Genomic DNA, 14682 nt, shown 5'->3' with positions numbered 1-14682 from the left:
GACCTTAGCCAAACGCCATAACCAAGCGTTTAACACATTTCTGGAGCAATTCCGTGGGTCGTCTGTTTGGCAGTCTACCACAATGGTGATCTCCTAGCGTACCACAGTGTCCTGAGAACCCTGCTTACCTCCTCCGGAGCGCTATGCTGGAGATTCCAGAACCTGCCGGGCTTTTCTCTCCCAGTGCTCCCTCATTTTCAAGCTGCAGCCTACTTCATTCCCCGCGGGCCGCTCGAGGATAATGTACATCATAACATTGATGTCCAGGAAGGCACTCGCCTTGGCCACGGCGGTGTGGGAGCAACAATCTGCCGTCTGCCTCAGTCTGGAGGAGATCGTGGAGGAGGTTCGGAAGGTGTTTGACTCTCTGTTGTTCGCAAGCTGCTCCAGCTACGTCAAAACTCCCATAGTGTGGCAGGCTATGCAGTGGATTTCCACACGTTGGCAGCGGAGAGTGCTTGGAACACGGAAGGGCTGTTCGACATGTTACTACACAGAATATCAGAAGAAGTAAAGGACGAGTTTGTAGCCCGGAACTACCGACGGATCTTGACTCATTCATCGACCATTCGGATCGATGGGCGACTATGGGAACGAAGGAAGGAGAGGAGATTCCACCTCACCTCCGATGTATCCCGGAAGTCCCCAACGGCTCCATTGCCGAGAGAACCCGAGGCTACCAGAGTTCCCCGAGAGCCTCCAAAGACTGCCGATTTACCTCTTCCCGAGCCCCTATAACTAGGCAGAGCATGGCTGTCTCCAGCTGAACGGCTATACATGCTTCACACTAAGAGCATCCTGTATTGCGGGACTGCTGGTCATTTCATCTCCACATGTCCACTAAAAGACCAGGCTCACCGGTAGGTGCTAGTACTCTGGTGGGCCATACAGAGAACCTTTCCTTTCCCCTTACTCACATCCCTTTTCATGCCATGTTGCTGTGGGAGAACCAGTAAAAATCTCTCCGGGTACTCATTGACTCTGGGACAGATGAGAGCTTTATGGACGCTACCCTGGCTACCGAGCTGGATATCCTCACTCAGCCCTTCTCCATTCCCATGGACGTTAGAGCACTGGACGAGCGCTCTATAGGCTGGGTCATCCACAATACCACCCCCATCAAACTACGTGTCAGGGAACCACAGCGATACGATCTAGTTCCTGCTCATTAAGTCTCCTCAGGTTCCCGTGGTATTGGGATTCACCTGGCTCCAGCGACACATTCCCCTCATTGACCGCTCTGCCACACCCATTGCCTGAAGTCAGCGCAGCCTGCCCCGAGACGTCTTCCTGGGGGCTCGGAAGTTGCCCCGTACCTCTCCGCCATTCCAGCAGAGTGCCAGAACGGTGTTCAGTAAGGCTCCGGCCACTTGGCTGCTGCCGTACCGACCTTATGACTATGGGATTGACCTTCTCCCAGGCACCATTACGCTCCGGGGATGACTGTACTCTCTGTCGGGTCCGGAGACCAAGGCTATGGAGACCTACATTGAGGACTTCAACCATCCTTCTACCTCCCCGCCCGGTGCAGGGTTCTTCTTTGTGGAGAAGGACAAAACCCTGCGCCCGTGCATCAACTACCGGGGTCTCAACAACATAACAATGAAGAACTGCTACCCGCTACCTCTCATCTCCTCTGTCTTCGAGCCACTCCAGGGAGCCACCGTGTTCTCCAAGCTGGGTATACGGAATGCCTACCACCTGGTGCGGATACTGGAAGGGGACATGTGGAAGAGTGCCTTCAACACTGCCAGCAGGCACTACGAGTACCTGGTCATGCCCTTCGGCCTTACCAACACCCCTGCTGTGTTCCAGGCTCTGGTTAATGATGTTCTCCGCGACATGTTGAACCAGTTCGTCTTCATCTACCTCGATGACATCCTCTTCTTCTCCCACTCCACCTAAGAACACATGCTCCACTTCCGACAGGTTCTCCAACACCTCCTGGAGAACCAGATTTTTGTAAAGCAGAGAAGTGCAAATTCCACCGCTCCACCTTCTCCTTTCTGGATTACATCATTGTTGCAGGGACCATACAGATGGATCCCGGGAAGGTGAGAGCGGTGGTGGTTTGGCCCCAGCCTACGTCCAGAGTACAACTGCAGCGTTTCCTGGGATTCACCAACTTTTATCACCTCTTTATCTGGGGCTACAGCACCCTGGCTTCCCCCTTGTCTGCACTCATCTCTCCCAAGGTTCCGTTCACGTGGTCCCCAGCTGCGTTCCGGTATCTCAAATACCGCTTCACCACAGCTCCCATGTTGGTTCATCCTGACCCGTCCCGTCAGTTCGTGGTGGAGGCCGATAGCATTTCCCATGTGCTGTCCTTTTTTTCAGCTGACAGCCCGCTCTCTACCGGCAGTGCAGTCTGATGAATGACTCCAACTTTTGCTTAACCACCTCAGGTAATTGGCATATTGATTCCTCTGCTGATGCTTTAGGTCATTCATTATGACAATATAGTCATTATGCACTCCCAAAAAATAATGCTTGTCAAAACCAACAGGCCATGTAGGAACCCAAGTGTAAGGGTACTGAAAGAACTGTGGTCTACATTCTGGGGTTTGATTGCAGGCTGTGTCACAGCTGGCTGTGACTAGGAGCCCTGCTTGGTGGTGCACAATTGGCCCAGCAACATCCGGGTTAGGAGAGGGTCTGGCCAGTGGGGCTTTCCTTTGCTTATCACGCTCTGGGGACTCCTTGTGGTGGGCTAGGTAACTGCAAGCTGACAACGGTCAGCAGTCTTACAATGTTTCCTCAGACACATTGGTACAGCTGACTTCTGGGTTAAGTGAGCAGTGTGTTAAGGAACAGCGCAGCTTGGCGGGTCATGTTTTGGAGGATCCCTCTCCCGAACCCGTTGGGAAGTTAAAGAGATGAGACAAGGTCGTAACTACCAATTTGATATCACGAGAATGGGATAAAAAATAGCTTGTGAATTCACACCTTGATTAGAGGTTCAAACAAATAGCAGTGAGAAACGCTCCTCAAACCATCAATGCAGATGTTTTTACATCAAATAATTTCTGCGTAACAATGAAGTACCTTTATGTAATTGATTTCCATGACAATTGGCAAAAATACATTTTTAGCAAAAAACTATTTCTCAAGCAAGAATTTTGCTTGGACTGTCCGGGAGTGGTTTGAGTGGGGATTTACCGAATCGCCCTCCCATGCAAACCTGCTGATTAAAAGGTCCTATGTAGATTGTATTTTCAACCAGCAACTATCAGGAAATAACACTGATCAAATGTTGTCACACTTTTACAGTGTTGGTTTCATCAGCTGTTGTACAATATGATATAAAACTGAGAAAACATCTTAAAGTCCCAGTGCAGTCAAAAATGTGATTGTCCTGTGTTTTTATATACGCTTCCACACTGAGGTTGAAATAATACTTTGAAAATGATGATAAATACCCTTTTAGAGTAAAAGCTGTTTAATAAAACAATTTGCCTGAGTTGTGGCCTGCCTCGTGACATTTACCAGGCGCTAAATTGGTTAATAGACCATAATAAAGAGTTCCAAACCTCTCTGCCAATAACAGCTAGTTTTCTTTTTTCCCTTCCCCACTCAGACCACTGCCAGACAGTCCTAGCAAGGTTCTTGCTTGAGAAAATACTCTTTGCTAAGAGCTATTTTTGTTACTTTGTTTTAAATTATAGTAGAAATGTTACCCAGGAATGATTTGATATTGAGATAAAAACAGTTCCATTGGACCTTTCAAAAAAAACATATTTTTAAGTACATTTCTAGGGCACATTTCACAAATGCTCCCAAATCCTCTTTGCGCCACTTTTCCCAGAAATGGCCTAACGTTCCAAACACCAGATTCCCTTTGAGAAAGTGTCTCCTCTGCCTCCAAACACTGTGATAATGGAACACAAACTCCAAACCTAATGTGTCAACTGGAAGCCAGAGCATTTATTTTTATAGCCAGGCCCCGAGAGCGCCCACCCACCCATGACCCACAGACTGCCTGAGCAAAATAAAGCCAAGGAAAGCCCTTTGTACCACCACGACCTCTCTGAAGATTACTTGACTCTACTCCTGGGGTAGGCAACTAGGTTCAGCCGCAGGCCGAATTTTGACGGAACAAATGGTAGGGGGGATGGAAAATAATAATAATAATTAGTACACTGCAAATTGACTACAACCTAAGCCTAAAAAGGGATTATATTTTAAAATAAAACTATTTAGTGGGATTGCTTGAACAGATTTCCTAAATGAAAGCCATTGTTAGCTGAATTCCTGGTGACTTTTGTATTTTGACACAAAACTAAAATCCTTAAAATCCCCCTCACTGTCTTACTCTTTAACCCCCCCGCCACGGTCTTACTCTTTAACCCCCCCCCCCCGCCACGGTCTTACACTTTAACCCCCCCCCCCCCCCCCCGACATGGTCTTACTCTAAACCCCCCCCCACCACTGTCTTACACTTTAACCCCCTCACTGTCTTACACTTTAACCCCCTCACTGTCTTACACTTTAACCCCCCGCCACGGTCTTGCTCTTTAACTCCTCCCCACTGTCTTACTCCACTACATCCCTCTCTCTACATTCTGCATTCTCTTTCTTCCTCTTTCGAACTCTTCTACACATGCTATCTTTCAATGGCTTTCTGAAATCGCCTCTGGCGTAGTCCCCTGCTCTGTGTTGGAATGATCCAACCTGGGCTCTACAAGTGTAAGCCTGTCCTGGCTTTCAGGAAAGGACCCACCAGGGAGTCCTGGTTTAGATTAAAGCCCCTCCACCTGCCTCTCACTGGCCATCTAGCCCTCCTGTTGCCTTCCTGCACCTGCCAATGATTGTAAAGGAGAGCTGAACAACGGAGGCTTTCCCCAAAGGCAACTCTACCAACCAGCTGTGTCTATTGGTTTTTAACGGAGCCCGATTGAGGCCTCTTTTAATTGGATGCGTCATTGCAGACATAGAGGTGTTTGACTGCAGAAAGGTTCCCACTGTGTTCCAATGAAAGGCTATGCATGCTGGGGCAGTCAGATAAGGTAGTGTCATGGGGCCAGCTTGTGCACTAGAAACAAACCTGTGTCCTCAAGCAAACCAGCTGTTGAATTGAAACGAATAAACAAGGGGACTTGGACGCAGAAGCGATAGCTGGCAGGGCAACACTCCATCAGAATTGAGCAGGCAACATAAGCCCAAAGCCCGTGCTTCAGTATTCAGTGGGCCGTCGGTCGCTAGGTCCCACAGCTGATTCCCTTTCACTTTGAGACTTTCTGTGGTAAATGCTAGATTACCAGTGAAGGGTCCGGTTTCATCCGCGGCCAAGGCTTAACAGATTTCAAAGGCAGCTTCTATAGTGTATCATTGATCCCCCTTTACAATATTTTGATCGTAATGTGCACCACCTCTCCTTTTGAATTGTAAGGCACACTAGGAAAACTCAATACATGAATAGAGCATATATATATATATATATATATATATACACACACAGTGGGGCAAAAAAGTATTTAGTCAGCCACCAATTGTGCAAGTTCTCCCACTTAAAAAGATGAGAGAGGCCTGTAATTTTCATCATAGGTACACTTCAACTATGACAGACAAAATGAGAAAAAAAATCCAGAAAATCACACTGTAGGATTTTAAATGAATTTATTTGCAAATTATGGTGCAAAATAAGTATTTGGTCAATAACAAAAGTTTATCTCAATACTTTGTTATATACCCTTTGTTGGCAATGACAGAGGTCAAACGTTTTCTGTAAGTCTTCACAAGGTTTTCACACACTGTTGCTGGTATTTTGGCCCATTCCTCCATGCATATCTCCTCTAGAGCAGTGATGTTTTGGAGCTGTTGCTGGGCAACACAGACTTTCAACTCCCTCCAAAGATTTTCTATGGGGTTGAGATCTGGAGACTGGCTAGGTCACTCCAGGACCTTGAAATGGTTCTTACGAAGCCACTCCTTCGTTGCCCGGGCGGTGTGTTTGGGATCATTGTCATGCTGAAAGACCCAGCCACGTTTCATCTTCAATGCCCTTGCCCTATCTCACGATACATGGCTCCATTCATTCTTTCCTTTACACGGATCAGTCGTCCTGGTCCCTTTGCAGAAAAACAGCCCCAAAGCATGATGTTTCCACCCCCATGCTTCACAGTAGGTATGGTGTTCTTTGGACGCAACTCAGCATTCTTTGTCCTCCAAACACGAGGAGTTGAGTTTTTACCAAAAAGTTATATTTTGGTTTCATCTGACCATATGACATTCTCCCAATCTTCTTCTGGATCATCCAAATGCTCTCTAGCAAACTTCAGATAGGCCCGGACATGTACTGGCTTAAGCAGGGGGACACGTCTGGCACTGCAGGATTTGAGTCCCTGGCGGCGTAGTGTGTTACTGATGGTAGGCTTTGTTACTTTGGTCCCAGCTCTCTGCAGGTCATTCACTAGGTCCCCCCGTGTGGTTCTGGGATTTTTGCTCACCGTTCTTGTGATCATTTTGACCCCACGGGGTGAGATCTTGCGTGGAGCCCCAGATCGAGGGAGATTATCAGTGGTCTTGTATGTCTTTCATTTCCTAATAATTTCTCCCACAGTTGATTTCTTCAAACCAAGCTGCTTACCTATTGCAAATTCAGTCTTCCCAGCCTGGTGGAGGTCTACAATTTTGTTTCTGGTGTCCTTTGATAGCTCTTTGGTCTTGGCCATAGTGGAGTTTGGAGTGTGACTCTTTGAGCTTGTGGACAGGTGTCTTTTATACTGATAACAAGTTCAAACAGGTGCCATTAATATAGGTAACGAGTGCAGGACAGAGGAGCCTCTTAAAGAAGAAGTTACAGGTCTGTGAGAGCCAGAAACCTTGCTTGTATGTAGGTGACCAAATATTTATTTTCCACCATAATTGTTACAACTTCTAACAATGGTGAGTGGAGGAGTCAGGCGCAGAGAGCAGGTAATTCAGTTCGTGGATATTTTATTCCATAGACTGAGGCGCCACGACATGCAAAACACCAGGGCGCATGAAACAACCCGTCCCAAAATACAACGGACTAAACTGTCCGGAAAAAATACTGAATACACTCATACACCAGATAACAGAAAACAAGCCCGCACAAATACCCAGCGGGCCTAGTGCCCTTAAATAGCCTACAAACAAACACTAACTCAAAACAGGTGTACCCAATTACCCAATAAACAGAAACAAACGGAAAGGGAATCGATGGCAGCTAATAGGCCGGCGACGACGACCGCCGAGCGCCGCCCGAACAGGAAGCGGCACCATCTTCGGCGAGATTCGTGACAATAATTTGCAAATAAATTCATAAAAAATCCTACAATGTGATTTTCTCTCATTTTGTCTGTCATAGTTGAAGTGTACCTATGATGAAAATTACAGGCCTCTCTCATCTTTTTAAGTGGGAGAACTTGCACAATTGGTGGCTGACTAAATACTTTTTTGCCCCACTGTATATGTTCTGAATGATTTCTGTATCATATTTTATTAAATATACAGTATTATAATTCACTATAATTTTCCATGAAGTGACAAAGCTATATAGATATTGGCCTAAGTCAACATGATAAATCAATGAGATTAAATGTCCTCATCTAAGTAGTGTGGCAATATGATTTGGAAGCTTGTGTTTGAGAGGCAATGGCACTGAGCTTTTAGCCCTACTCAGCTTTGCACTGTTTTAGTGATGCTTAAATGACCTTGTTTAATCACACTTTATTTCACTAGGCAAGTAATTTAAGAACAAATTCTTATTTACAATGACGGCCTATACCAGCCAAACCAGGACGACGCTGGACCAATTGAGTGCCACCCTATGGGACTTCCAATCACAGCCAGTTGTGATACAGCCTGGATTCAAACCACTGAGATGTAATGCCTTAGACCGCTGTGCCACTTGGGAGCCACTATGACCCAATATATTTTGTAATTGTTGCCTCATGAGCAATTAGGTGGTCAAGGCCTCTAATCAAAGTCACACAGGCTATGGTTTTAGAAACCTGATTAGCCTGTAACCTGGCTGTTTGTGCTCCATTACTCCAATGGCCTTTCAAATGGCATTTAGTCTAAATGTCTGGGTCACCTGGATTACTTCAGTGCCATAAGGTAAGGGCTGTGTGATCAAAGGGTGAGAAAATGCACCTGACATGTATAAAGCTTTGGGAGGATAATTATGATGTTGACCTTTACCCATCAATCCAAGAGGCCCAAATTAGGCCATGAGACATTGCAGAAAAAGCATTTTGCAGCAATATTTTGTGTGTAAATTTGAATATCTTCCAGCAGTTTTTAGCCAGTTAGGTAACCCCATTTGTTTTGTTGACAGAGTCCGATTTGAGCTTGTATACTGTTAGGGGACTGTCGGAGCATCTTCATTGGTCAGTTTATTCTTCGGTAAGGCACACTAACGTTGCACAAAGACAAGTCAGTTAATTTATGGAGGGCTCCTGCTCAAATGCTAGGCACTGAGAAAATCAATAACACAGACATCGATCAGTGGGATTGATCTTAACATTTTGCTGGGAGGGACAATAAAAATGGAAACAACTGGAAAACGTGCAGGATCAATGCTACATTTGATTTATTCCAGAAACCTGGTCACTGGTTTTTATTCAGTGGCACTTTAGCCACTTAAAACACATTAAAACATATTTGTCTTGCTCCCCGGTATGCACCACTTAAAACACATTAAAACATATTTGTCTTGCTCCCCGGTATGCACCACTTAAAACACATTAAAACATATTTGTCTTGCTCCCCGGTATGCACCACTTAAAACACATTAAAACATATTTGTCTTGCTCCCCGGTATGCACCACTTAAAACACATTAAAACATATTTGTCTTGCTCCCCGGTATGCACCCCTTAAAACACATTAAAACATATTTGTCTTGCTCCCCGGTATGCACCACTTAAAACACATTAAAATATATTTGTCTTGCTCCCCGGTATGCACCACTTAAAACACATTAAAACATATTTGTCTTGCTCCCCGGTATGCACCACTTAAAACACATTAAAACATATTTGTCTAGCTCCCCGGTATGCACCACTTAAAACACATTAAAACATATTAGTCTTGCTCCCCGGTATGCACCACTTAAAACACATTAAAACATATTTGTCTTGCTCCCCGGTATGCACCACTTAAAACACATTAAAACATATTTGTCTTGCTCCCCGGTATGCACCACTTAAAACACATTAAAACATATTTGTCTTGCTCCCCGGTATGCACCACTTAAAACACATTAAAACATATTTGTCTTGCTCCCCGGTATGCACCCCTTAAAACACATTAAAACATATTTGTCTTGCTCCCCGGTATGCACCACTTAAAACACATTAAAACATATTTGTCTTGCTCCCCGGTATGCACCACTTAAAACACATTAAAACATATTTGTCTTGCTCCCCGGTATGCACCACTTAAAACACATTAAAACATATTTGTCTTGCTCCCCGGTATGCACCACTTAAAACACATTAAAACATATTTGTCTAGCTCCCCGGTATGCACCACTTAAAACACATTAAAACATATTAGTCTTGCTCCCCGGTATGCACCACTTAAAACACATTAAAACATATTTGTCTTGCTCCCCGGTATGCACCACTTAAAACACATTAAAACATATTTGTCTTGCTCCCCGGTATGCACCACTTAAAACACATTAAAACATATTTGTCTTGCTCCCCGGTATGCACCCCTTAAAACACATTAAAACATATTTGTCTTGCTCCCCGGTATGCACCACTTAAAACACATTAAAACATATTTGTCTAGCTCCCCGGTATGCACCACTTAAAACACATTAAAACATATTAGTCTTGCTCCCCGGTATGCACCACTTAAAACACATTAAAACATATTTGTCTTGCTCCCCGGTATGCACCACTTAAAACACATTAAAACATATTAGTCTTGCTCCCCGGTATGCACCACTTAAAACACATTAAAACATATTTGTCTTGCTCCCCGGTATGCACCACTTAAAACACATTAAAACATATTTGTCTTGCTCCCCGGTATGCACCACTTAAAACACATTAAAATATATTTGTCTTGCTCCCCGGTATGCACCAAATCTACTTCTCTATAGAATATGTGCAAAAAGCTGCCATTCAATGAATATGTCAGACTGTATTTCTGTATAGTGCAACAATAGCTTTCTATGAGGCACAATTACCTTTCTGTATAATACAATTACATGTTTTGTACAAAGATTGTTGAGAGTAAGCTGTTATTATCATAGCCCCAGGTAATGGAGCCAGTGGACCCAAAGTCCTAAATGGACCCTGAGACCGAACCATGTCCTGCTGTAGCACTTTGTAGACTAATGATGACAATGTGTTCTTTCTCTGGAACTGTTGTGATAGACTGCTGTAATTTATTTTCTCTTTCTCTGCCTCTCTCTTGTTGGTCCATTGCTGTCCTTGTAGCCATGGCTACGTGGATCAGGACTACAGCATACAGAAGAGTATTGGGAACATGTCTTTGGAGCAGATCGATCCGGTGAGTATGCATTGAAACACAAAGGACACATTCATACTAGGGAGGACAAGGAAGATGTAGAGGACACTGGTTATATCAGAACAGAAATGTACAGTCAATGCAGCAGTTTTCTGTCCACCTATCTCAGTATTGGTTCATACTGTATGTTTCCATCAGTGGTGAAGTGGTAAATGTCTTCAGTGTCTTCAGTGTTCACAAGAATTACTGCTTGAAACTTAACTTTTGAGGCAATAGTCCTCGCATTTCATGCCCAATGTCTTGCCCAATGTCATGCCCAATGTCTTGCCCAATGTCATGCCCAATGTCATACCCAATGCGTTAGCGAGACAGAGTTCTCTACATTGACATTCAGAAGGGATTCCGAAGGGGTTTTAATGAACCATTGTGGTCTCTGTGAGGGGAATTAAACTGATCGAGGCCACAGCTCAGCTCAGACTCGCTGTGCATTCTTCACTTTCTCCATTTCAGAGACCACTGCTGTTCCAATTAAGTGGCCCGTCAGCAAATGCTAATTTCGTCCTTCAGATTTACCCACTCTCAAACAGAAGTCATGGATCCACTTGTAAATAGTAGCCCCTTTGAAGCAAGATCTGGCACATAAACAAGAACATTTCTGTTCAATCAAATGACTCTATCTCCAACAGGAAATGTCACCCACAATGATTTAAATGTTCACTTTTAGTATTTAGTACTCAATTTCTCAATATCACACAGCATTTTTTCTAAGTGTGTTGACGCAAGCAAGCCATGCTAGGAGTCGATCAGGGAAGCAGCTTTGTCGTCTCTACTGGCGAGACATTCCTCTACTACTTGGTCATGGGAGAACGAATGAGACCGAGAGGGCTTTAATTTGAGCTGTTTGTGATGTGGTGCTCAACAGATGGAAAAGGCTGGCTGTGGGTCTAGTTTTTTTCTCTCTCTCTCTATTCGGCACCTGTAGAGTTGGCTTTGGGCTCCGAGTGGCTAAACCAGAACCTTGTGATCACCAGACGACTGGGCTAGACGATCACCGCCATTCTCCTGCAGCTCTACTAAATAAGCTTTCCTCTTATGAGCCATTTAATAATGAGGTGTGTGTGTGTGTGTGTGTTTGTGTGTGTGTGCTTTACATGATATTGAGCTGTATTAACAGTACCACCACACCTTTAAATGATAAGGATGCCTGGCCTAGATAAAATCAGGAGGACATTTTAGCATAGTCTGGATTGTGATATTGCGGGCCATGTAACAAACTGACTGCATATCGATGCGTTCAGAGAGAAAATATGGAAATATGGAGTCATTGGTGGATGAAACGGATCATTCCATGCAGCTTTTTGATTGCATTGCTGCCATGGTAAAGTTAGGCAGTTGACTTTTGCCTGCATATCTAAATGTGTCCTCTCTTCCTTCAGCTATCTCTCAGCTCCACCGGTTGCTGAGAGAAAGCCACCACCTCCGCCGGTGGGAGCATGCAGTACAAACTGTTCCTCAAGGGCATAGGCCTCACTCTGGACCAGGCCCTGCAGTTCTGGAGGTCCGAGTTCGTCAAGGGCATAGGCCTCACTCTGGACCAGGCCCTGCAGTTCTGGAGGTTCGAGTTCGTCAAGGGCATAGGCCTCACTCTGGACCTGGCCCTGCAGTTCTGGAGGTCCGAGTTCGTCAAGGGCATAGGCCTCACTCTGGACCAGGCCCTGCAGTTCTGGAGGTCTGAGTTCGTCAAGGGCATAGGCCTCACTCTGGACCTGGCCCTGCAGTTCTGGAGGTCAGAGTTCGTCAAGGGCATAGGCCTCACTCTGGACCAGGCCCTGCAGTTCTGGAGGTCCGAGTTCGTCAAGGGCATAGGCCTCACTCTGGACCTGGTCCTGCAGTTCTGGAGGTCAGAGTTCGTCAAGGGCATAGGCCTCACTCTGGACCAGGCCCTGCAGTTCTGGAGGTCCGAGTTCCTCAAGGGCATAGGCCTCACTCTGGACCAGGTCCTGCAGTTCTGGAGGTCCGAGTTCATCAAGGGCAAAGTGGACGCAGCCAAGGTAAACTTCTTGGACGTGAATAATTGAAAGACATAGACAGCAGCTTGAGGGAGAGACAACAGTATAGTACATACAAGGACATTATTGAGGTGGTCCTCTTGGCTGGGCAACAATATTTCTATTTCAATTTCTATACTAGCTATATTTTGAAGTAGGAAGGCAATGACTCCTGACCTACATGACACAAGGTATTCATAAAGAAAGGCTCAGTTCCTCAGCGGTTGATTGTATGGCCTAGAGGTCTCCAGATATTTGTATTGATGGTGGAGTTGACCTTTCATTCCTCCAGGATCTTAATGATATAGTTGTGAGCGAATGCACCTCGGTTATGACTCCATCTTATTTTCATGTCTACGGTACGTTCAACAAGAAAATGACTGTCCTCAGCGGGACTAGTCTCTCCATGTCTCCACTTCTCTTTTCTGCATCTGAACGGTTGTTTCCAATTGATCCTCAATCACCAGAACCCTGATGAGGTTCCCATCTCTACCGGAGGGGAGGTGTCTGAAGGCTGAGACATTTGAATATAATCGCCTCTGTCAACAGATTCAAGTGCTCATTCACGCTGTTCAGTTGTAAATTCCTTTATCGTTCAAGTGGAATTTCACCTCGGTTAGGCTCAACTGGAGAATGACACAACCCCCCTCCACTCTCGTCTTGGCCACTCACCCAGATAGTGTTTCCCTTTGCTAGGACAAGTGTAGTGGTTTCTATGTTCTAGTTGCGTTATGGTCATAATGTTAGTGGCTATTTCAGGTAAGAACTTCAGTTTGCGGGACTATGGTAAGCGTGTTGAGTGGCTGATTGTGCAAACCTGTTATGTCATCAGTTATGGGTGGTAAGAAGAAGAAAGTAAAAGCAGCAGTTTTTAAGAACTTTGGAATTGTAGAATGACAAACGTAATTAGCATGTCTTTGAGAAAGTTTGCTCTGTCTCTTTAGACACTCATTTTCAGGAAGATAGTGAATTCATACCATGGGTGAGGGGTAGATTTTCAAATCTGCATTAACAACATGCATATGAGGATTCTGCCAAGTGTTATTCCCGGGGTTTATGCATTGTCTTGAATGTATCAACAGCACAGGCGTTATGCTGCAAGAGAAGCATCATTAATTTACAGGGACCTTTTGTTCATTCTATATATGTGCTTTAATATTCAGTAGAGCATGAATATGGAAAATGAATTTCTGGTTTAAGAAAACATGATTTGGTACATTGTCACAATGTAACACCTTTATTTCTAGGCATCCGTTGTTCAATATATTCTCTGCAGTCAAAGCACTTAAAAAGCATAAATAATTCATTTTGTGGTATATTCTTCTCATTTGCAAGATAACACAGGTCACGAAGAAACAAACACATAGCCTTCCAGAGGTATGCTATTGGTGGGGGATGGATAAGGTGTGTCTATATGCACCTCGGATAATGTAAAATGAGGTAAAACACAATGCTTTCCTTTCTACAGATACGGCATTTTTGCTGATTATTTTTTAAATGGTGTGTATTTTTCTGTGACAACAGCGCAGAGAAAATAGGTGCCTGTGCCACTTTCAAGGAAATAATATGTCACTTTGTAAGGGCAATAAATGAAGATATAGCAGAATAGTTTTCGGACAATAATTGTTTTGAAACACCACCTGACAAAATTAAAATTGACCACTGATTTCAGTTTCACAATATAAACTGACTGGCCCAACAAAGGTAGCTAGAATAAATGTAAATTTAATGTAAATGTAAATTTCGGTGTTCCTCAAGGTTCCGTTTTAGGACCACTATTGTTTTCACTATATATTTTACCTCTTGGGGATGTTATTCGAAAACATAATGTAAACTTTCACTGCTATGCGGATGACACACAGCTGTACATTTCAATGAAACATGGTGAAGCCCCAAAATTGCCCTCGCTAGAAGCATGTGTTTCAGACATAAGGAAGTGGATGGCTGCAAACTTTCTACTATTAAACTCGGACAAAACAGAGATGCTTGTTCTAGGTCCCAAGAAACAAAGAGATCTTCTGTTGAATCTGACAATTAATCTTAATGGTTGTACAGTCGTCTCAAATAAAACTGTGAAGGACCTCGGTGTTACTCTGGACCCTGATCTCTCTTTTGAAGAACATATCAAGACCATTTCGAGGACAGCTTTTTTCCATCTACGTAACATTGCAAAAATCAGAAAC

At 44.4% G+C, this 14682-nt stretch overlaps 1 pseudogene; it reads left to right on the top strand.

The window, feature by feature from the left end:
- The first annotated feature begins 2039 nt into the window (after positions 1–2039).
- Positions 2040–14682, top strand: part of LOC109870035 (DNA primase large subunit-like) — a 46910-nt pseudogene continuing 34267 nt past the window's right edge.

This window comes from Oncorhynchus kisutch, linkage group LG25 (assembly GCF_002021735.2).
Source record: "Oncorhynchus kisutch isolate 150728-3 linkage group LG25, Okis_V2, whole genome shotgun sequence".
NCBI lineage: Eukaryota > Metazoa > Chordata > Actinopteri > Salmoniformes > Salmonidae > Oncorhynchus > Oncorhynchus kisutch.
The sequence above is the reverse complement of the archived record's forward strand: the minus strand, read 5'-3'. Positions and strand labels throughout refer to the sequence as shown.